We start from the raw sequence: 22,775 nt of genomic DNA on the forward strand, positions 1-22,775 counted from the left end.
CACGGGCCGTCCCCTTTCCTCTCTCTCGCCAATATCTTTCACCAAAGCTGAGCCCTGCAGGTAAATGTATCTATCTGGCTGAGGGGCCAGGGAGGGCCTTTGCCTGCAGTCTTACAAGCCAGAGTGCAGAGAAGGCAGCAGCTCTGGGACCGGGACTCTGCTCAAAGACATATCTAACATGCCACAGTGGAGCTGAGATGGGCAAGACACGTGTCTCACAGGCAGGCAGCACAACAAGACAGTGGCAGGAAACTATGCTAACAAGGAAAGAGAAAAGTCACGTGTCTCGTGGCCTTCCCACCATTAGACAGTAGTCTGCGCAAGAAAACATCCAACAGTGACAGGACAACCAAGCAAATGACAAACGCCGTGCTGAATAAAGTCATCTTACATGACATTTCGTACAAAGGCCCAGATCATGGGGATGATCGCGCAGAAGCAGCAAGTATCAGAGCCACCGAACCTGAGGTGAGTTACACGAGGAGAAAGGGCGACATGGGGACAGGGGCTAGGGGCTCAGGGAACAGCTACCACAATGCAACCTCGGGTGTGGGGATGCCACTCATTGCGGGTACTGCCCTGGGATTTCCTTTTAGAAAGAATCGCTGGTTAAAGTGTAGTGCACAAAAAACCCAACTCCTCGATTACACTATTAGATAACATCCTTTAACTGCCCCACCCACCCTGTGTGAGTCTCACCCACTTCCCGCCTGCTCCCTCTAGTCTGAGAGTTGTATCTCCACAAAAAACACACAGTGGGGCTCAATGAGCTGCTCATGTCTGACATGGACACCTAAGCAGTGCTGGATTCACAACCTGAAAGCCTGCAAAGGAAAGTGTGCCCGGCAGAAGATAAGCTGCCTGGCAACTCAGAACCTTCTTCTAAGAGAAGTAAGACATGTCACAATGGAGTCTAAGCCTACCTGTCTTATGCCAGGACCTTAGAGCTGCAGGCAGGAGCACAAAGGTAAAAACATATATTGAGTCCCAACACGCTCACTGTGGTGGTTGGTCTCTGTGGCGCAATCGGTTAGCGCGTTCGGCTGTTAACCGAAAGGTTGGTGGTTCAAGCCCACCCAGGGGCGTATGCTTTTGCCTACATCAAGTCCTGAATTAAAACACAGCTGTCTGGCTTTGCTCTTAGAGCTCTCGCTTTGCCTGCGTGACATGCTCTATCTCAACATTTCTATCTTCTCTCATCTCTTCACCTCTAGTCATTTCCACCAATAGGACTGGAAACGGGCCACCAAGCCTTCTACTTTAACCACAGGCGTACTGAGGGCCAATAAAAGGCACAGAAGTATTTCTTGATCCGGGGCTGAGAACTGCATGCACAGGGACCTCGTGGCGCAACGGTAGCGCGTCTGACTCCAGATCACAAGGTTGCGTGTTCAAATCACGTCGGGGTCACTCTTTGACATTTTTTTGCCCACTAAGTCTATATCTCTGACTTCTAAAGCAAAGCCAAAAGAAAGGCGCTTTGCATTGGCCGGGAATCGAACCCGGGACTCCCGCGTGGCAGGCGAGAATTCTACCACTGAACCACCAATGCTTCACTTACATAGGCTGAGCAGAGAGCCCTGCCGTAGACAGTAGTGATGAGGCCCATGCATTCGCATGGGACACCTATGAACAAAGTTTGCATGGCAAGCCTTGGACTGCCAAACGTTCACATGCTGATGGCAGGAATCAGATGCAGGAGACTGAAACTATGAATGTTTCTGCTTTTGCTAAGGACAGTGGTTTGGGGCCAGTGTTGTGCTTGACAGAGCACGACATCAGCCTGCTCTCTGGCTGCTCCCGGGAGAAGTGGCTGACAGAAAGCACCCTCCAGACCACCAGCAATCTTGTGTTTCACAACATGCCACTGTCACTGGACTTTCCTTCTGGGAAAGCCTAGTCACTGACCTGGCCAGATTCCCTGTCCTCCCCAAAATCCTGGGGAGAAACGGGCAGAGTTCTGCGCCCTGCGCCCTCTTTCGCGTCCCTAACGCGCTCCCAATGCGCCCTACAGCCCTGGTCGGGCACAGCCCTGGTCGGGCTCATACCACTGGGGCCTCTGCCGAGGAAGAGCCCCGTAAGCCTAGGGCCAGGCCTATTGCACAGGCATCTTAGACCAGGCCATTCCGGGATTGCTGTGTTTCACGTCCTGCCCTTCAACACTCCTGGGAGGGCTTTCCCTGAGAACCCTCATGTCTCTCCCCTCCCAGGAGGCTGTGGTTCTATGCAAAATAGGGGGTGCACCACGGGCCGTCCCCTTTCCTCTCTCTCGCCAATATCTTTCACCAAAGCTGAGCCCTGCAGGTAAATGTATCTATCTGGCTGAGGGGCCAGGGAGGGCCTTTGCCTGCAGTCTTACAAGCCAGAGTGCAGAGAAGGCAGCAGCTCTGGGACCGGGACTCTGCTCAAAGACATATCTAACATGCCACAGTGGAGCTGAGATGGGCAAGACACGTGTCTCACAGGCTGGCAGCACACCAAGACAGTGGCAGGAAACTATGCTAACAAGGAAAGAGAAAAGTCACGTGTCTCGTGGCCTTCCCACCATTAGACAGTAGTCTGCGCAAGAAAACATCCAACAGTGACAGGACAACCAAGCAAATGACAAACGCCGTGCTGAATAAAGTCATCTTACATGACATTTCGTACAAAGGCCCAGATCATGGGGATGATCGCGCAGAAGCAGCAAGTATCAGAGCCACCGAACCTGAGGTGAGTTACACGAGGAGAAAGGGCGACATGGGGACAGGGGCTAGGGGCTCAGGGAACAGCTACCACAATGCAACCTCGGGTGTGGGGATGCCACTCATTGCGGGTACTGCCCTGGGATTTCCTTTTAGAAAGAATCGCTGGTTAAAGTGTAGTGCACAAAAAACCCAACTCCTCGATTACACTATTAGATAACATCCTTTACCTGCCCCACCCACCCTGTGTGAGTCTCACCCACTTCCCGCCTGCTCCCTCTAGTCTGAGAGTTGTATCTCCACAAAAAACACACAGTGGGGCTCAATGAGCTGCTCATGTCTGACATGGACACCTAAGCAGTGCTGGATTCACAACCTGAAAGCCTGCAAAGGAAAGTGTGCCCAGCAGAAGATAAGCTGCCTGGCAACTCAGAACCTTCTTCTAAGAGAAGTAAGACATGTCACAATGGAGTCTAAGCCTACCTGTCTTATGCCAGGACCTTAGAGCTGCAGGCAGGAGCACAAAGGTAAAAACATATATTGAGTCCCAACACGCTCACTGCGGTGGTTGGTCTCTGTGGCGCAATCGGTTAGCGCGTTCGGCTGTTAACCGAAAGGTTGGTGGTTCAAGCCCACCCAGCGACGTATGCTTTTGCCTACATCAAGTCCTGAATTAAAACACAGCTGTCTGGCTTTGCTCTTAGAGCTCTCGCTTTGCCTGCGTGACATGCTCTATCTCAACATTTCTATCTTCTCTCATCTCTTCACCTCTAGTCATTTCCACCAATAGGACTGGAAACGGGCCACCAAGCCTTCTACTTTAACCACAGGCGTACTGAGGGCCAATAAAAGGCACAGAAGCATTTCTTGATCCGGGGCTAAGAACTGCATGCACAGGGACCTCGTGGCGCAACGGTAGCGCGTCTGACTCCAGATCAGAAGGTTGCGTGTTCAAATCACGTCGGGGTCACTCTTTGACATTTTTTTCCCCACCAAGTCTATATCTCTGACTTCTAAAGCAAAGCCAAAAGAAGGGCGCTTTGCATTGGCCTAGAATCGAACCCGGGCCTCCCGCGTGCAGGCGAGAATTCTACCACTGAACCACCAATGCTTCACTTACATAGGCTGAGCAGAGAGCCCTGCCGTAGACAGTAGTGATGAGGCCCATGCATTCGCATGGGACACCTATGAACAAAGTTTGCATGGCAAGCCTTGGACTGCCAAACGTTCACATGCTGATGGCAGGAATCAGATGCAGGAGACTGAAACTATGAATGTTTCTGCTTTTGCTAAGGACAGTGGTTTGGGGCCAGTGTTGTGCTTGACAGAGCACGACATCAGCCTGCTCTCTGGCTGCTCCCGGGAGAAGTGGCTGACAGAAAGCACCCTCCAGACCACCAGCAATCTTGTGTTTCACAACATGCCACTGTCACTGGACTTTCCTTCTGGGAAGGCCTAGTCACTGACCTGGCCAGATTCCCTGTCCTCCCCAAAATCCTGGGGAGAAACGGGCAGAGTTCTGCGCCCTGCGCCCTCTTTCGCGTCCCTAACGAGCTCCCAACGCGCCCTACAGCCCTGGTCGGGCACAGCCCTGGTCGGGCTCATACCACTGGGGCCTCTGCCGAGGAAGAGCCCCGGAAGCCTAGGGCCAGGCCTATTGCACAGGCATCTTAGACCAGGCCATTCCGGGATTGCTGTGTTTCACGTCCTGCCCTTCAACACTCCTGGGAGGGCTTTCCCTGAGAACCCTCATGTCTCTGCCCTCCCAGGAGGCTGTGGTTCTATGCAAAATAGGGGGTGCACCACGGGCCGTCCCCTTTCCTCTCTCTCGCCAATATCTTTCACCAAAGCTGAGCCCTGCAGGTAAATGTATCTATCTGGCTGAGGGGCCAGGGAGGGCCTTTGCCTGCAGTCTTACAAGCCAGAGTGCAGAGAAGGCAGCAGCTCTGGGACCGGGACTCTGCTCAAAGACATATCTAACATGCCACAGTGGAGCTGAGATGGGCAAGACACGTGTCTCACAGGCAGGCAGCACAACAAGACAGTGGCAGGAAACTATGCTAACAAGGAAAGAGAAAAGTCACGTGTCTCGTGGCCTTCCCACCATTAGACAGTAGTCTGCGCAAGAAAACATCCAACAGTGACAGGACAACCAAGCAAATGACAAACGCCGTGCTGAATAAAGTCATCTTACATGACATTTCGTACAAAGGCCCAGATCATGGGGATGATCGCGCAGAAGCAGCAAGTATCAGAGCCACCGAACCTGAGGTGAGTTACACGAGGAGAAAGGGCGACATGGGGACAGGGGCTAGGGGCTCAGGGAACAGCTACCACAATGCAACCTCGGGTGTGGGGATGCCACTCATTGCGGGTACTGCCCTGGGATTTCCTTTTAGAAAGAATCGCTGGTTAAAGTGTAGTGCACAAAAAACCCAACTCCTCGATTACACTATTAGATAACATCCTTTAACTGCCCCACCCACCCTGTGTGAGTCTCACCCACTTCCCGCCTGCTCCCTCTAGTCTGAGAGTTGTATCTCCACAAAAAACACACAGTGGGGCTCAATGAGCTGCTCATGTCTGACATGGACACCTAAGTAGTGCTGGATTCACAACCTGAAAGCCTGCAAAGGAAAGTGTGCCCGGCAGAAGATAAGCTGCCTGGCAACTCAGAACCTTCTTCTAAGAGAAGTAAGACATGTCACAATGGAGTCTAAGCCTACCTGTCTTATGCCAGGACCTTAGAGCTGCAGGCAGGAGCACAAAGGTAAAAACATATATTGAGTCCCAACACGCTCACTGTGGTGGTTGGTCTCTGTGGCGCAATCGGTTAGCGTGTTCGGCTGTTAACCGAAAGGTTGGTGGTTCAAGCCCACCCAGGGGCGTATGCTTTTGCCTACATCAAGTCCTGAATTAAAACACAGCTGTCTGGCTTTGCTCTTAGAGCTCTCGCTTTGCCTGCGTGACATGCTCTATCTCAACATTTCTATCTTCTCTCATCTCTTCACCTCTAGTCATTTCCACCAATAGGACTGGAAACGGGCCACCAAGCCTTCTACTTTAACCACAGGCGTACTGAGGGCCAATAAAAGGCACAGAAGCATTTCTTGATCCGGGGCTGAGAACTGCATGCACAGGGACCTCGTGGCGCAACGGTAGCGCGTCTGACTCCAGATCAGAAGGTTGCGTGTTCAAATCACGTCGGGGTCACTCTTTGACATTTTTTTCCCCACCAAGTCTATATCTCTGACTTCTAAAGCAAAGCCAAAAGAAGGGCGCTTTGCATTGGCCTAGAATCGAACCCGGGCCTCCCGCGTGCAGGCGAGAATTCTACCACTGAACCACCAATGCTTCACTTACATAGGCTGAGCAGAGAGCCCTGCCGTAGACAGTAGTGATGAGGCCCATGCATTCGCATGGGACACCTATGAACAAAGTTTGCATGGCAAGCCTTGGACTGCCAAACGTTCACATGCTGATGGCAGGAATCAGATGCAGGAGACTGAAACTATGAATGTTTCTGCTTTTGCTAAGGACAGTGGTTTGGGGCCAGTGTTGTGCTTGACAGAGCACGACATCAGCCTGCTCTCTGGCTGCTCCTGGGAGAAGTGGCTGACAGAAAGCACCCTCCAGACCACCAGCAATCTTGTGTTTCACAACATGCCACTGTCACTGGACTTTCCTTCTGGGAAAGCCTAGTCACTGACCTGGCCAGATTCCCTGTCCTCCCCAAAATCCTGGGGAGAAACGGGCAGAGTTCTGCGCCCTGCGCCCTCTTTTGCGTCCCTAACGAGCTCCCAACGCGCCCTACAGCCCTGGTCGGGCACAGCCCTGGTCGGGCTCATACCACTGGGGCCTCTGCCGAGGAAGAGCCCCGGAAGCCTAGGGCCAGGCCTATTGCACAGGCATCTTAGACCAGGCCATTCCGGGATTGCTGTGTTTCACGTCCTGCCCTTCAACACTCCTGGGAGGGCTTTCCCTGAGAACCCTCATGTCTCTGCCCTCCCAGGAGGCTGTGGTTCTATGCAAAATAGGGGGTGCACCACGGGCCGTCCCCTTTCCTCTCTCTCGCCAATATCTTTCACCAAAGCTGAGCCCTGCAGGTAAATGTATCTATCTGGCTGAGGGGCCAGGGAGGGCCTTTGCCTGCAGTCTTACAAGCCAGAGTGCAGAGAAGGCAGCAGCTCTGGGACCGGGACTCTGCTCAAAGACATATCTAACATGCCACAGTGGAGCTGAGATGGGCAAGACACGTGTCTCACAGGCAGGCAGCACAACAAGACAGTGGCAGGAAACTATGCTAACAAGGAAAGAGAAAAGTCACGTGTCTCGTGGCCTTCCCACCATTAGACAGTAGTCTGCGCAAGAAAACATCCAACAGTGACAGGACAACCAAGCAAATGACAAACGCCGTGCTGAATAAAGTCATCTTACACGACATTTCGTACAAAGGCCCAGATCATGGGGATGATCGCGCAGAAGCAGCAAGTATCAGAGCCACCGAACCTGAGGTGAGTTACACGAGGAGAAAGGGCGACATGGGGACAGGGGCTAGGGGCTCAGGGAACAGCTACCACAATGCAACCTCGGGTGTGGGGATGCCACTCATTGCGGGTACTGCCCTGGGATTTCCTTTTAGAAAGAATCGCTGGTTAAAGTGTAGTGCACAAAAAACCCAACTCCTCGATTACACTATTAGATAACATCCTTTAACTGCCCCACCCACCCTGTGTGAGTCTCACCCACTTCCCGCCTGCTCCCTCTAGTCTGAGAGTTGTATCTCCACAAAAAACACACAGTGGGGCTCAATGAGCTGCTCATGTCTGACATGGACACCTAAGCAGTGCTGGATTCACAACCTGAAAGCCTGCAAAGGAAAGTGTGCCCGGCAGAAGATAAGCTGCCTGGCAACTCAGAACCTTCTTCTAAGAGAAGTAAGACATGTCACAATGGAGTCTAAGCCTACCTGTCTTATGCCAGGACCTTAGAGCTGCAGGCAGGAGCACAAAGGTAAAAACATATATTGAGTCCCAACACTCTCACTGTGGTGGTTGGTCTCTGTGGCGCAATCGGTTAGCGCGTTCGGCTGTTAACCGAAAGGTTGGTGGTTCAAGCCCACCCAGGGGCGTATGCTTTTGCCTACATCAAGTCCTGAATTAAAACACAGCTGTCTGGCTTTGCTCTTAGAGCTCTCGCTTTGCCTGCGTGACATGCTCTATCTCAACATTTCTATCTTCTCTCATCTCTTCACCTCTAGTCATTTCCACCAATAGGACTGGAAACGGGCCACCAAGCCTTCTACTTTAACCACAGGCGTACTGAGGGCCAATAAAAGGCACAGAAGTATTTCTTGATCCGGGGCTGAGAACTGCGTGCACAGGGACCTCGTGGCGCAACGGTAGCGGGTCTGACTCCAGATCACAAGGTTGCGTGTTCAAATCACGTCGGGGTCACTCTTTGACATTTTTTTGCCCACCAAGTCTATATCTCTGACTTCTAAAGCAAAGCCAAAAGAAAGGCGCTTTGCATTGGCCGGGAATCGAACCCGGGACTCCCGCGTGGCAGGCGAGAATTCTACCACTGAACCACCAATGCTTCACTTACATAGGCTGAGCAGAGAGCCCTGCCGTAGACAGTAGTGATGAGGCCCATGCATTCGCATGGGACACCTATGAACAAAGTTTGCATGGCAAGCCTTGGACTGCCAAACGTTCACATGCTGATGGCAGGAATCAGATGCAGGAGACTGAAACTATGAATGTTTCTGCTTTTGCTAAGGACAGTGGTTTGGGGCCAGTGTTGTGCTTGACAGAGCACGACATCAGCCTGCTCTCTGCCTGCTCCCGGGAGAAGTGGCTGACAGAAAGCACCCTCCAGACCACCAGCAATCTTGTGTTTCACAACATGCCACTGTCACTGGACTTTCCTTCTGGGAAAGCCTAGTCACTGACCTGGCCAGATTCCCTGTCCTCCCAAAAATCCTGGGGAGAAACGGGCAGAGTTCTGCGCCCTGTGCCCTCTTTCGCGTCCCTAACGCGCTCCCAATGCACCCTACAGCCCTGGTCGGGCACATCCCTGGTCGGGCTCATACCACTGGGGCCTCTGCCGAGGAAGAGCCCCGGAAGCCTAGGGCCAGGCCTATTGCACAGGCATCTTAGACCAGGCCATTCCGGGATTGCTGTGTTTCACGTCCTGCCCTTCAACACTCCTAGGAGGGCTTTCCCTGAGAACCCTCATGTCTCTCCCCTCCCAGGAGGCTGTGGTTCTATGCAAAATAGGGGGTGCACCACGGGCCGTCCCCTTTCCTCTCTCTCGCCAATATCTTTCACCAAAGCTGAGCCCTGCAGGTAAATGTATCTATCTGGCTGAGGGGCCAGGGAGGGCCTTTGCCTGCAGTCTTACAAGCCAGAGTGCAGAGAAGGCAGCAGCTCTGGGACCGGGACTCTGCTCAAAGACATATCTAACATGCCACAGTGGAGCTGAGATGGGCAAGACACGTGTCTCACAGGCTGGCAGCACACCAAGACAGTGGCAGGAAACTATGCTAACAAGGAAAGAGAAAAGTCATGTGTCTCGTGGCCTTCCCACCATTAGACAGTAGTCTGCGCAAGAAAACATCCAACAGTGACAGGACAACCAAGCAAATGACAAACGCCGTGCTGAATAAAGTCATCTTACATGACATTTCGTACAAAGGCCCAGATCATGGGGATGATCGCGCAGAAGCAGCAAGTATCAGAGCCACCGAACCTGAGGTGAGTTACACGAGGAGAAAGGGCGACATGGGGACAGGGGCTAGGGGCTCAGGGAACAGCTACCACAATGCAACCTCGGGTATGGGGATGCCACTCATTGCGGGTACTGCCCTGGGATTTCCTTTTAGAAAGAATCGCTGGTTAAAGTGTAGTGCACAAAAAACCCAACTCCTCGATTACACTATTAGATAACATCCTTTAACTGCCCCACCCACCCTGTGTGAGTCTCACCCACTTCCCGCCTGCTCCCTCTAGTCTGAGAGTTGTATCTCCACAAAAAACACACAGTGGGGCTCAATGAGCTGCTCATGTCTGACATGGACACCTAAGCAGTGCTGGATTCACAACCTGAAAGCCTGCAAAGGAAAGTGTGCCCAGCAGAAGATAAGCTGCCTGGCAACTCAGAACCTTCTTCTAAGAGAAGTAAGACATGTCACAATGGAGTCTAAGCCTACCTGTCTTATGCCAGGACCTTAGAGCTGCAGGCAGGAGCACAAAGGTAAAAACATATATTGAGTCCCAACACGCTCACTGCGGTGGTTGGTCTCTGTGGCGCAATCGGTTAGCGCGTTAGGCTGTTAACCGAAAGGTTGGTGGTTCAAGCCCACCCAGGGACGTATGCTTTTGCCTACATCAAGTCCTGAATTAAAACACAGCTGTCTGGCTTTGCTCTTAGAGCTCTCGCTTTGCCTGCGTGACATGCTCTATCTCAACATTTCTATCTTCTCTCATCTCTTCACCTCTAGTCATTTCCACCAATAGGACTGGAAACGGGCCACCAAGCCTTCTACTTTAACCACAGGCGTACTGAGGGCCAATAAAAGGCACAGAAGCATTTCTTGATCCGGGGCTGAGAACTGCATGCACAGGGACCTCGTGGCGAAACGGTAGCGCGTCTGACTCCAGATCAGAAGGTTGCGTGTTCAAATCACGTCGGGGTCACTCTTTGAAATTTTTTTCCCCACCAAGTCTATATCTCTGACTTCTAAAGCAAAGCCAAAAGAAGGGCGCTTTGCATTGGCCGGGAATCGAACCCGGGCCTCCCGCGTGGCAGGCGAGAATTCAACCACTGAACCACCAATGCTTCACTTACATAAGCTGAGCAGAGAGCCCTGCCGTAGACAGTAGTGATGAGGCCCATGCATTCGCATGGGACACCTATGAACAAAGTTTGCATGGCAAGCCTTGGACTGCCAAACGTTCACATGCTGATGGCAGGAATCAGATGCAGGAGACTGAAACTATGAATGTTTCTGCTTTTGCTAAGGACAGTGGTTTGGGGCCAGTGTTGTGCTTGACAGAGCACGACATCAGCCTGCTCTCTGGCTGCTCCCGGGAGAAGTGGCTGACAGAAAGCACCCTCCAGACCACCAGCAATCTTGTGTTTCACAACATGCCACTGTCACTGGACTTTCCTTCTGGGAAAGCCTAGTCACTGACCTGGCCAGATTCCCTGTCCTCCCCAAAATCCTGGGGAGAAACGGGCAGAGTTCTGCGCCCTGCGCCCTCTTTCGCGTCCCTAATGCGCTCCCAACGCACCCTACAGCCCTGGTCGGGCACAGCCCTGGTCGGGCTCATACCACTGGGGCCTCTGCCGAGGAAGAGCCCCGGAAGCCTAGGGCCAGGCCTATTGCACAGGCATCTTAGACCAGGCCATTCCGGGATTGCTGTGTTTCACGTCCTGCCCTTCAACACTCCTGGGAGGGCTTTCCCTGAGAACCCTCATGTCTCTGCCCTCCCAGGAGGCTGTGGTTCTATGCAAAATAGGGGGTGCACCACGGGCCGTCCCCTTTCCTCTCTCTCGCCAATATCTTTCACCAAAACTGAGCCCTGCAGGTAAATGTATCTATCTGGCTGAGGGGCCAGGGAGGGCCTTTGCCTGCAGTCTTACAAGCCAGAGTGCAGAGAAGGCAGCAGCTCTGGGACCGGGACTCTGCTCAAAGACATATCTAACATGCCACAGTGGAGCTGAGATGGGCAAGACACGTGTCTCACAGGCTGGTAGCACACCAAGACAGTGGCAGGAAACTATGCTAACAAGGAAAGAGAAAAGTCACGTGTCTCGTGGCCTTCCCACCATTAGACAGTAGTCTGCGCAAGAAAACATCCAACAGTGACAGGACAACCAAGCAAATGACAAACGCCGTGCTGAATAAAGTCATCTTACATGACATTTCGTACAAAGGCCCAGATCATGGGGATGATCGTGCAGCAGAAGCAGCAAGTATCAGAGCCACCGAACCTGGGGTGAGTTACACGAGGAGAAAGGGCGACATGGGGACAGGGGCTATGGGCTCAGGGAACAGCTACCACAATGCAACCTCGGGTGTGGGGATGCCACTCATTGCGGGTACTGCCCTGGGATTTCCTTTTAGAAAGAATCGCTGGTTAAAGTGTAGTGCACAAAAAACCCAACTCCTCGATTACACTATTAGATAACATCCTTTAACTGCCCCACCCACCCTGTGTGAGTCTCACCCACTTCCCGCCTGCTCCCTCTAGTCTGAGAGTTGTATCTCCACAAAAAACACACAGTGGGGCTCAATGAGCTGCTCATGTCTGACATGGACACCTAAGCAGTGCTGGATTCACAACCTGAAAGCCTGCAAAGGAAAGTGTGCCCAGCAGAAGATAAGCTGCCTGGCAACTCAGAACCTTCTTCTAAGAGAAGTAAGACATGTCACAATGGAGTCTAAGCCTACCTGTCTTATGCCAGGACCTTAGAGCTGCAGGCAGGAGCACAAAGGTAAAAACATATATTGAGTCCCAACACGCTCACTGCGGTGGTTGGTCTCTGTGGCGCAATCGGTTAGCGCGTTCGGCTGTTAACCGAAAGGTTGGTGGTTCAAGCCCACCCAGGGACGTATGCTTTTGCCTTCATCAAGTCCTGAATTAAAACACAGCTGTCTGGCTTTGCTCTTAGAGCTCTCGCTTTGCCTGCGTGACATGCTCTATCTCAACATTTCTATCTTCTCTCATCTCTTCACCTCTAGTCATTTCCACCAATAGGACTGGAAACGGGCCACCAAGCCTTCTACTTTAACCACAGGCATACTGAGGGCCAATAAAAGGCACAGAAGCATTTCTTGATCCGGGGCTGAGAACTGCATGCACAGGGACCTCGTGGCGCAACGGTAGCGCGTCTGACTCCAGATCAGAAGGTTGCGTGTTCAAATCACGTCGGGGTCACTCTTTGACATTTTTTTCCCCACCAAGTCTATATCTCTGACTTCTAAAGCAAAGCCAAAAGAAGGGCGCTTTGCATTGGCCTAGAATCGAACCCGGGCCTCCCGCGTGCAGGCGAGAATTCTACCACTGAACCACCAATGCTTCACTTACATAAGCTGAGCAGAGAGCCCTGCCGTAGACAGTAGTGATGAGGCCCATGCATTCGCATGGGACACCTATGAACAAAGTTTGCATGGCAAGCCTTGGACTGCCAAACGTTCACATGCTGATGGCAGGAATCAGATGCAGGAGACTGAAACTATGAATGTTTCTGCTTTTGCTAAGGACAGTGGTTTGGGGCCAGTGTTGTGCTTGACAGAGCACGACATCAGCCTGCTCTCTGGCTGCTCCCGGGAGAAGTGGCTGACAGAAAGCACCCTCCAGACCACCAGCAATCTTGTGTTTCACAACATGCCACTGTCACTGGACTTTCCTTCTGGGAAGGCCTAGTCACTGACCTGGCCAGATTCCCTGTCCTCCCCAAAATCCTGGGGAGAAACGGGCAGAGTTCTGCGCCCTGCGCCCTCTTTCGCGTCCCTAACGAGCTCCCAACGCGCCCTACAGCCCTGGTCGGGCACAGCCCTGGTCGGGCTCATACCACTGGGGCCTCTGCCGAGGAAGAGCCCCGGAAGCCTAGGGCCAGGCCTATTGCACAGGCATCTTAGACCAGGCCATTCCGGGATTGCTGTGTTTCACGTCCTGCCCTTCAACACTCCTGGGAGGGCTTTCCCTGAGAACCCTCATGTCTCTGCCCTCCCAGGAGGCTGTGGTTCTATGCAAAATAGGGGGTGCACCACGGGCCGTCCCCTTTCCTCTCTCTCGCCAATATCTTTCACCAAAGCTGAGCCCTGCAGGTAAATGTATCTATCTGGCTGAGGGGCCAGGGAGGGCCTTTGCCTGCAGTCTTACAAGCCAGAGTGCAGAGAAGGCAGCAGCTCTGGGACCGGGACTCTGCTCAAAGACATATCTAACATGCCACAGTGGAGCTGAGATGGGCAAGACACGTGTCTCACAGGCAGGCAGCACAACAAGACAGTGGCAGGAAACTATGCTAACAAGGAAAGAGAAAAGTCACGTGTCTCGTGGCCTTCCCACCATTAGACAGTAGTCTGCGCAAGAAAACATCCAACAGTGACAGGACAACCAAGCAAATGACAAACGCCGTGCTGAATAAAGTAATCTTACATGACATTTCGTACAAAGGCCCAGATCATGGGGATGATCGCGCAGAAGCAGCAAGTATCAGAGCCACCGAACCTGAGGTGAGTTACACGAGGAGAAAGGGCGACATGGGGACAGGGGCTAGGGGCTCAGGGAACAGCTACCACAATGCAACCTCGGGTGTGGGGATGCCACTCATTGCGGGTACTGCCCTGGGATTTCCTTTTAGAAAGAATCGCTGGTTAAAGTGTAGTGCACAAAAAACCCAACTCCTCGATTACACTATTAGATAACATCCTTTAACTGCCCCACCCACCCTGTGTGAGTCTCACCCACTTCCCGCCTGCTCCCTCTAGTCTGAGAGTTGTATCTCCACAAAAAACACACAGTGGAGCTCAATGAGCTGCTCATGTCTGACATGGACACCTAAGCAGTGCTGGATTCACAACCTGAAAGCCTGCAAAGGAAAGTGTGCCCGGCAGAAGATAAGCTGCCTGGCAACTCAGAACCTTCTTCTAAGAGAAGTAAGACATGTCACAATGGAGTCTAAGCCTACCTGTCTTATGCCAGGACCTTAGAGCTGCAGGCAGGAGCACAAAGGTAAAAACATATATTGAGTCCCAACACGCTCACTGCGGTGGTTGGTCTCTGTGGCGCAATCGGTTAGCGTGTTCGGCTGTTAACCGAAAGGTTGGTGGTTCAAGCCCACCCAGGGGCGTATGCTTTTGCCTACATCAAGTCCTGAATTAAAACACAGCTGTCTGGCTTTGCTCTTAGAGCTCTCGCTTTGCCTGCGTGACATGCTCTATCTCAACATTTCTATCTTCTCTCATCTCTTCACCTCTAGTCATTTCCACCAATAGGACTGGAAACGGGCCACCAAGCCTTCTACTTTAACCACAGGCGTACTGAGGGCCAATAAAAGGCACAGAAGCATTTCTTGATCCGGGGCTGAGAACTGCATGCACAGGGACCTCGTGGCGCAACGGTAGCGCGTCTGACTCCAGATCAGAAGGTTGCGTGTTCAAATCACGTCGAGGTCACTCTTTGACATTTTTTTCCCCACCAAGTCTATATCTCTGACTTCTAAAGCAAAGCCAAAAGAAGGGCGCTTTGCATTGGCCTAGAATCGAACCCGGGCCTCCCGCGTGCAGGCGAGAATTCTACCACTGAACCACCAATGCTTCACTTACATAGGCTGAGCAGAGAGCCCTGCCGTAGACAGTAGTGATGAGGCCCATGCATTCGCATGGGACACCTATGAACAAAGTTTGCATGGCAAGCCTTGGACTGCCAAACGTTCACATGCTGATGGCAGGAATCAGATGCAGGAGACTGAAACTATGAATGTTTCTGCTTTTGCTAAGGACAGTGGTTTGGGGCCAGTGTTGTGCTTGACAGAGCACGACATCAGCCTGCTCTCTGGCTGCTCCCGGGAGAAGTGGCTGACAGAAAGCACCCTCCAGACCACCAGCAATCTTGTGTTTCACAACATGCCACTGTCACTGGACTTTCCTTCTGGGAAAGCCTAGTCACTGACCTGGCCAGATTCCCTGTCCTCCCCAAAATCCTGGGGAGAAACGGGCAGAGTTCTGCGCCCTGCGCCCTCTTTTGCGTCCCTAACGAGCTCCCAACGCGCCCTACAGCCCTGGTCGGGCACAGCCCTGGTCGGGCTCATACCACTGGGGCCTCTGCCGAGGAAGAGCCCCGGAAGCCTAGGGCCAGGCCTATTGCACAGGCATCTTAGACCAGGCCATTCCGGGATTGCTGTGTTTCACGTCCTGCCCTTCAACACTCCTGGGAGGGCTTTCCCTGAGAACCCTCATGTCTCTGCCCTCCCAGGAGGCTGTGGTTCTATGCAAAATAGGGGGTGCACCACGGGCCGTCCCCTTTCCTCTCTCTCGCCAATATCTTTCACCAAAGCTGAGCCCTGCAGGTAAATGTATCTATCTGGCTGAGGGGCCAGGGAGGGCCTTTGCCTGCAGTCTTACAAGCCAGAGTGCAGAGAAGGCAGCAGCTCTGGGACCGGGACTCTGCTCAAAGACATATCTAACATGCCACAGTGGAGCTGAGATGGGCAAGACACGTGTCTCACAGGCAGGCAGCACAACAAGACAGTGGCAGGAAACTATGCTAACAAGGAAAGAGAAAAGTCACGTGTCTCGTGGCCTTCCCACCATTAGACAGTAGTCTGCGCAAGAAAACATCCAACAGTGACAGGACAACCAAGCAAATGACAAACGCCGTGCTGAATAAAGTCATCTTACATGACATTTCGTACAAAGGCCCAGATCATGGGGATGATCGCGCAGAAGCAGCAAGTATCAGAGCCACCGAACCTGAGGTGAGTTACACGAGGAGAAAGGGCGACATGGGGACAGGGGCTAGGGGCTCAGGGAACAGCTACCACAATGCAACCTCGGGTGTGGGGATGCCACTCATTGCGGGTACTGCCCTGGGATTTCCTTTTAGAAAGAATCGCTGGTTAAAGTGTAGTGCACAAAAAACCCAACTCCTCGATTACACTATTAGATAACATCCTTTAACTGCCCCACCCACCCTGTGTGAGTCTCACCCACTTCCCGCCTGCTCCCTCTAGTCTGAGAGTTGTATCTCCACAAAAAACACACAGTGGGGCTCAATGAGCTGCTCATGTCTGACATGGACACCTAAGCAGTGCTGGATTCACAACCTGAAAGCCTGCAAAGGAAAGTGTGCCCGGCAGAAGATAAGCTGCCTGGCAACTCAGAACCTTCTTCTAAGAGAAGTAAGACATGTCACAATGGAGTCTAAGCCTACCTGTCTTATGCCAGGACCTTAGAGCTGCAGGCAGGAGCACAAAGGTAAAAACATATATTGAGTCCCAACACGCTCACTGCGGTGGTTGGTCTCTGTGGCGCAATCGGTTAGCGCGTTCGGCTGTTAACCGAAAGGTTGGTGGTTCAAGCCCACCCAGGGACGTATGCTTTTGCCTACATCAAGTCCTGAATTAAAACACAGCTGTCTGGCTTTGCTCTTAGAGCTCTCGCTTTGCCTGCGTGACATGCTCTATCTCAACATTTCTATCTTCTCTCATCTCTTCACCTCTAGTCATTTCCACCAATAGGACTGGAAACGGGCCACCAAGCCTTCTACTTTAACCACAGGCGTACTGAGGGCCAATAAAAGGCACAGAAGCATTTCTTGATCCGGGGCTGAGAACTGCATGCACAGGGACCTCGTGGCGCAACGGTAGCGCGTCTGACTCCAGATCAGAAGGTTGCGTGTTCAAATCACGTCGGGGTCACTCTTTGACATTTTTTTGCCCACCAAGTCTATATCTCTGACTTCTAAAGCAAAGCCAAAAGAAGGGCGCTTTGCATTGGCCGGGAATCGAACCCGGGACTCCCGCATGGCAGGCGAGAATTCTACCACTGAACCACCAATGCTTCACTTACATAGGCTGAGCAGAGAGCCCTGCCGTAGACAGTAGTGATGAGGCCCATGCATTCGCATGGGACACCTATGAACAAAGTTTGCATGGCAAGCCTTGGACTGCCAAACGTTCACATGCTGATGGCAGGAATCAGATGCAGGAGACTGAAACTATGAATGTTTCTGCTTTTGCTAAGGACAGTGGTTTGGGGCCAGTGTTGTGCTTGACAGAGCACGACATCAGCCTGCTCTCTGGCTGCTCCCGGGAGAAGTGGCTGACAGAAAGCACCCTGCAGACCACCAGCAATCTTGTGTTTCACAACATGCCACTGTCACTGGACTTTCCTTCTGGGAAAGCCTAGTCACTGACCTGGCCAGATTCCCTGTCCTCCCAAAAATCCTGGGGAGAAACGGGCAGAGTTCTGCGCCCTGTGCCCTCTTTCGCGTCCCTAACGCGCTCCCAATGCGCCCTACAGCCCTGGTCGGGCACAGCCCTAGTCGGGCTCATACCACTGGGGCCTCTGCCGAGGAAGAGCCCCGGAAGCCTAGGGCCAGGCCTATTGCACAGGCATCTTAGACCAGGCCATTCCGGGATTGCTGTGTTTCACGTCCTGCCCTTCAACACTCCTGGGAGGGCTTTCCCTGAGAACCCTCATGTCTCTCCCCTCCCAGGAGGCTGTGGTTCTATGCAAAATAGGGGGTGCACCACGGGCCGTCCCCTTTCCTCTCTCTCGCCAATATCTTTCACCAAAGCTGAGCCCTGCAGGTAAATGTATCTATCTGGCTGAGGGGCCAGGGAGGGCCTTTGCCTGCAGTCTTACAAGCCAGAGTGCAGAGAAGGCAGCAGCTCTGGGACCGGGACTCTGCTCAAAGACATATCTAACATGCCACAGTGGAGCTGAGATGGGCAAGACACGTGTCTCACAGGCTGGCAGCACACCAAGACAGTGGCAGGAAACTATGCTAACAAGGAAAGAGAAAAGTCACGTGTCTCGTGGCCTTCCCACCATTAGACAGTAGTCTGCGCAAGAAAACATCCAACAGTGACAGGACAACCAAGCAAATGACAAACGCCGTGCTGAATAAAGTCATCTTACATGACATTTCGTACAAAGGCCCAGATCATGGGGATGATCGCGCAGAAGCAGCAAGTATCAGAGCCACCGAACCTGAGGTGAGTTACACGAGGAGAAAGGGCGACATGGGGACAGGGGCTAGGGGCTCAGGGAACAGCTACCACAATGCAACCTCGGGTGTGGGGATGCCACTCATTGCGGGTACTGCCCTGGGATTTCCTTTTAGAAAGAATCGCTGGTTAAAGTGTAGTGCACAAAAAACCCAACTCCTCGATTACACTATTAGATAACATCCTTTAACTGCCCCACCCACCCTGTGTGAGTCTCACCCACTTCCCGCCTGCTCCCTCTAGTCTGAGAGTTGTATCTCCACAAAAAACACACAGTGGGGCTCAATGAGCTGCTCATGTCTGACATGGACACCTAAGCAGTGCTGGATTCACAACCTGAAAGCCTGCAAAGGAAAGTGTGCCCAGCAGAAGATAAGCTGCCTGGCAACTCAGAACCTTCTTCTAAGAGAAGTAAGACATGTCACAATGGAGTCTAAGCCTACCTGTCTTATGCCAGGACCTTAGAGCTGCAGGCAGGAGCACAAAGGTAAAAACATATATTGAGTCCCAACACGCTCACTGCGGTGGTTGGTCTCTGTGGCGCAATCGGTTAGCGCGTTCGGCTGTTAACCGAAAGGTTGGTGGTTCAAGCCCACCCAGGGACGTATGCTTTTGCCTACATCAAGTCCTGAATTAAAACACAGCTGTCTGGCTTTGCTCTTAGAGCTCTCGCTTTGCCTGCGTGACATGCTCTATCTCAACATTTCTATCTTCTCTCATCTCTTCACCTCTAGTCATTTCCACCAATAGGACTGGAAACGGGCCACCAAGCCTTCTACTTTAACCACAGGCGTACTGAGGGCCAATAAAAGGTACAGAAGCATTTCTTGATCCGGGGCTGAGAACTGCATGCACAGGGACCTCGTGGCGCAACGGTAGCGCGTCTGACTCCAGATCAGAAGGTTGCGTGTTCAAATCACGTCGAGGTCACTCTTTGACATTTTTTTCCCCACCAAGTCTATATCTCTGACTTCTAAAGCAAAGCCAAAAGAAGGGCGCTTTGCATTGGCCTAGAATCGAACCCGGGCCTCCCGCGTGCAGGCGAGAATTCTACCACTGAACCACCAATGCTTCACTTACATAGGCTGAGCAGAGAGCCCTGCCGTAGACAGTAGTGATGAGGCCCATGCATTCGCATGGGACACCTATGAACAAAGTTTGCATGGCAAGCCTTGGACTGCCAAACGTTCACATGCTGATGGCAGGAATCAGATGCAGGAGACTGAAACTATGAATGTTTCTGCTTTTGCTAAGGACAGTGGTTTGGGGCCAGTGTTGTGCTTGACAGAGCACGACATCAGCCTGCTCTCTGGCTGCTCCCGGGAGAAGTGGCTGACAGAAAGCACCCTCCAGACCACCAGCAATCTTGTGTTTCACAACATGCCACTGTCACTGGACTTTCCTTCTGGGAAAGCCTAGTCACTGACCTGGCCAGATTCCCTGTCCTCCCCAAAATCCTGGGGAGAAACGGGCAGAGTTCTGCGCCCTGCGCCCTCTTTCGCGTCCCTAACGAGCTCCCAACGCGCCCTACAGCCCTGGTCGGGCACAGCCCTGGTGGGGCTCATACCACTGGGGCCTCTGCTGAGGAAGAGCCCCGGAAGCCTAGGGCCAGGCCTATTGCACAGGCATCTTAGACCAGGCCATTCCGGGATTGCTGTGTTTCACGTCCTGCCCTTCAACACTCCTGGGAGGGCTTTCCCTGAGAACCCTCATGTCTCTGCCCTCCCAGGAGGCTGTGGTTCTATGCAAAATAGGGGGTGCACCACGGGCCGTCCCCTTTCCTCTCTCTCGCCAATATCTTTCACCAAAGCTGAGCCCTGCAGGTAAATGTATCTATCTGGCTGAGGGGCCAGGGAGGGCCTTTGCCTGCAGTCTTACAAGCCAGAGTGCAGAGAAGGCAGCAGCTCTGGGACCGGGACTGTGCTCAAAGACATATCTAACATGCCACAGTGGAGCTGAGATGGGCAAGACACGTGTCTCACAGGCAGGCAGCACAACAAGACAGTGGCAGGAAACTATGCTAACAAGGAAAGAGAAAAGTCACGTGTCTCGTGGCCTTCCCACCATTAGACAGTAGTCTGCGCAAGAAAACATCCAACAGTGACAGGACAACCAAGCAAATGACAAACGCCGTGCTGAATAAAGTCATCTTACATGACATTTCGTACAAAGGCCCAGATCATGGGGATGATCGCGCAGAAGCAGCAAGTATCAGAGCCACCGAACCTGAGGTGAGTTACACGAGGAGAAAGGGCGACATGGGGACAGGGGCTAGGGGCTCAGGGAACAGCTACCACAATGCAACCTCGGGTGTGGGGATGCCACTCATTGCGGGTACTGCCCTGGGATTTCCTTTTAGAAAGAATCGCTGGTTAAAGTGTAGTGCACAAAAAACCCAACTCCTCGATTACACTATTAGATAACATCCTTTAACTGCCCCACCCACCCTGTGTGAGTCTCACCCACTTCCCGCCTGCTCCCTCTAGTCTGAGAGTTGTATCTCCACAAAAAACACACAGTGGGGCTCAATGAGCTGCTCATGTCTGACATGGACACCTAAGCAGTGCTGGATTCACAACCTGAAAGCCTGCAAAGGAAAGTGTGCCCGGCAGAAGATAAGCTGCCTGGCAACTCAGAACCTTCTTCTAAGAGAAGTAAGACATGTCACAATGGAGTCTAAGCCTACCTGTCTTATGCCAGGACCTTAGAGCTGCAGGCAGGAGCACAAAGGTAAAAACATATATTGAGTCCCAACACGCTCACTGCGGTGGTTGGTCTCTGTGGCGCAATCGGTTAGCGCGTTCGGCTGTTAACCGAAAGCTTGGTGGTTCAAGCCCACCCAGGGGCGTATGCTTTTGCCTACATCAAGTCCTGAATTAAAACACAGCTGTCTGGCTTTGCTCTTAGAGCTCTCGCTTTGCCTGCGTGACATGCTCTATCTCAACATTTCTATCTTCTCTCATCTCTTCACCTCTAGTCATTTCCACCAATAGGACTGGAAACGGGCCACCAAGCCTTCTACTTTAACCACAGGCGTACTGAGGGCCAATAAAAGACACAGAAGCATTTCTTGATCCGGGGCTGAGAACTGCATGCACAGGGACCTCGTGGCGCAACGGTAGCGCGTCTGACTCCAGATCACAAGGTTGCGTGTTCAAATCACGTCGGGGTCACTCTTTGACATTTTTTTCCCCACCAAGTCTATATCTCTGACTTCTAAAGCAAAGCCAAAAGAAGGGCGCTTTGCATTGGCCGGGAATCGAACCCGGGCCTCCCGCGTGGCAGGCGAGAATTCTACCACTGAACCACCAATGCTTCACTTACATAGGCTGAGCAGAGAGCCCTGCCGTAGACAGTAGTGATGAGGCCCATGCATTCGCATGGGACACCTATGAACAAAGTTTGCATGGCAAGCCTTGGACTGCCAAACGTTCACATGCTGATGGCAGGAATCAGATGCAGGAGACTGAAACTATGAATGTTTCTGCTTTTGCTAAGGACAGTGGTTTGGGGCCAGTGTTGTGCTTGACAGAGCACGACATCAGCCTGCTCTCTGGCTGCTCCCGGGAGAAGTGGCTGACAGAAAGCACCCTCCAGACCACCAGCAATCTTGTGTTTCACAACATGCCACTGTCACTGGACTTTCCTTCTGGGAAAGCCTAGTCACTGACCTGGCCAGATTCCCTGTCCTCCCAAAAATCCTGGGGAGAAACGGGCAGAGTTCTCTGCCCTGTGCCCTCTTTCGCGTCCCTAACGCGCTCCCAATGCACCCTACAGCCCTGGTCGGGCACATCCCTGGTCGGGCTCATACCACTGGGGCCTCTGCCGAGGAAGAGCCCCGGAAGCCTAGGGCCAGGCCTATTGCACAGGCATCTTAGACCAGGCCATTCCGGGATTGCTGTGTTTCACGTCCTGCCCTTCAACACTCCTGGGAGGGCTTTCCCTGAGAACCCTCATGTCTCTCCCCTCCCAGGAGGCTGTGGTTCTATGCAAAATAGGGGGTGCACCACGGGCCGTCCCCTTTCCTCTCTCTCGCCAATATCTTTCACCAAAGCTGAGCCCTGCAGGTAAATGTATCTATCTGGCTGAGGGGCCAGGGAGGGCCTTTGCCTGCAGTCTTACAAGCCAGAGTGCAGAGAAGGCAGCAGCTCTGGGACCGGGACTCTGCTCAAAGACATATCTAACATGCCACAGTGGAGCTGAGATGGGCAAGACACGTGTCTCACAGGCTGGCAGCACACCAAGACAGTGGCAGGAAACTATGCTAACAAGGAAAGAGAAAAGTCACGTGTCTCGTGGCCTTCCCACCATTAGACAGTAGTCTGCGCAAGAAAACATCCAACA

At 52.6% G+C, this 22,775-nt stretch overlaps 10 non-coding genes across 10 annotated transcripts; 9 read left to right on the top strand and 1 right to left on the bottom strand.

The window, feature by feature from the left end:
* Nucleotides 1–3,582: 3,582 nt before the first annotated feature.
* TRNAW-CCA (transfer RNA tryptophan (anticodon CCA)) lies at nt 3,583–3,654 on the top strand. Its single transcript has one exon. It is a non-coding gene; the product is annotated as a tRNA-Trp (tRNA).
* Nucleotides 3,655–5,825: 2,171 nt separating this feature from the next.
* On the top strand, nt 5,826–5,897 carry TRNAW-CCA (transfer RNA tryptophan (anticodon CCA)). The gene has a single exon. It is a non-coding gene; the product is annotated as a tRNA-Trp (tRNA).
* Nucleotides 5,898–12,232: 6,335 nt separating this feature from the next.
* Nucleotides 12,233–12,306, top strand: TRNAN-GUU (transfer RNA asparagine (anticodon GUU)). Its single transcript has one exon. It is a non-coding gene; the product is annotated as a tRNA-Asn (tRNA).
* Nucleotides 12,307–12,559: 253 nt separating this feature from the next.
* Nucleotides 12,560–12,631, top strand: TRNAW-CCA (transfer RNA tryptophan (anticodon CCA)). Its single transcript has one exon. It is a non-coding gene; the product is annotated as a tRNA-Trp (tRNA).
* A 2,171-nt stretch (nt 12,632–14,802) lies between these two features.
* On the top strand, nt 14,803–14,874 carry TRNAW-CCA (transfer RNA tryptophan (anticodon CCA)). The gene has a single exon. It is a non-coding gene; the product is annotated as a tRNA-Trp (tRNA).
* Nucleotides 14,875–16,718: 1,844 nt separating this feature from the next.
* Nucleotides 16,719–16,792, top strand: TRNAN-GUU (transfer RNA asparagine (anticodon GUU)). Its single transcript has one exon. It is a non-coding gene; the product is annotated as a tRNA-Asn (tRNA).
* A 253-nt stretch (nt 16,793–17,045) lies between these two features.
* Nucleotides 17,046–17,117, top strand: TRNAW-CCA (transfer RNA tryptophan (anticodon CCA)). The gene has a single exon. It is a non-coding gene; the product is annotated as a tRNA-Trp (tRNA).
* A 1,845-nt stretch (nt 17,118–18,962) lies between these two features.
* Nucleotides 18,963–19,036, top strand: TRNAN-GUU (transfer RNA asparagine (anticodon GUU)). Its single transcript has one exon. It is a non-coding gene; the product is annotated as a tRNA-Asn (tRNA).
* Nucleotides 19,037–19,289: 253 nt separating this feature from the next.
* On the top strand, nt 19,290–19,361 carry TRNAW-CCA (transfer RNA tryptophan (anticodon CCA)). The gene has a single exon. It is a non-coding gene; the product is annotated as a tRNA-Trp (tRNA).
* Nucleotides 19,362–21,675: 2,314 nt separating this feature from the next.
* On the bottom strand, nt 21,676–21,746 carry TRNAG-GCC (transfer RNA glycine (anticodon GCC)). Its single transcript has one exon. It is a non-coding gene; the product is annotated as a tRNA-Gly (tRNA).
* Nucleotides 21,747–22,775: the final 1,029 nt, after the last annotated feature.

The sequence above is a fragment of the Pleurodeles waltl genome, chromosome 4_1 (assembly GCF_031143425.1).
Source record: "Pleurodeles waltl isolate 20211129_DDA chromosome 4_1, aPleWal1.hap1.20221129, whole genome shotgun sequence".
Taxonomy (NCBI): domain Eukaryota; kingdom Metazoa; phylum Chordata; class Amphibia; order Caudata; family Salamandridae; genus Pleurodeles; species Pleurodeles waltl.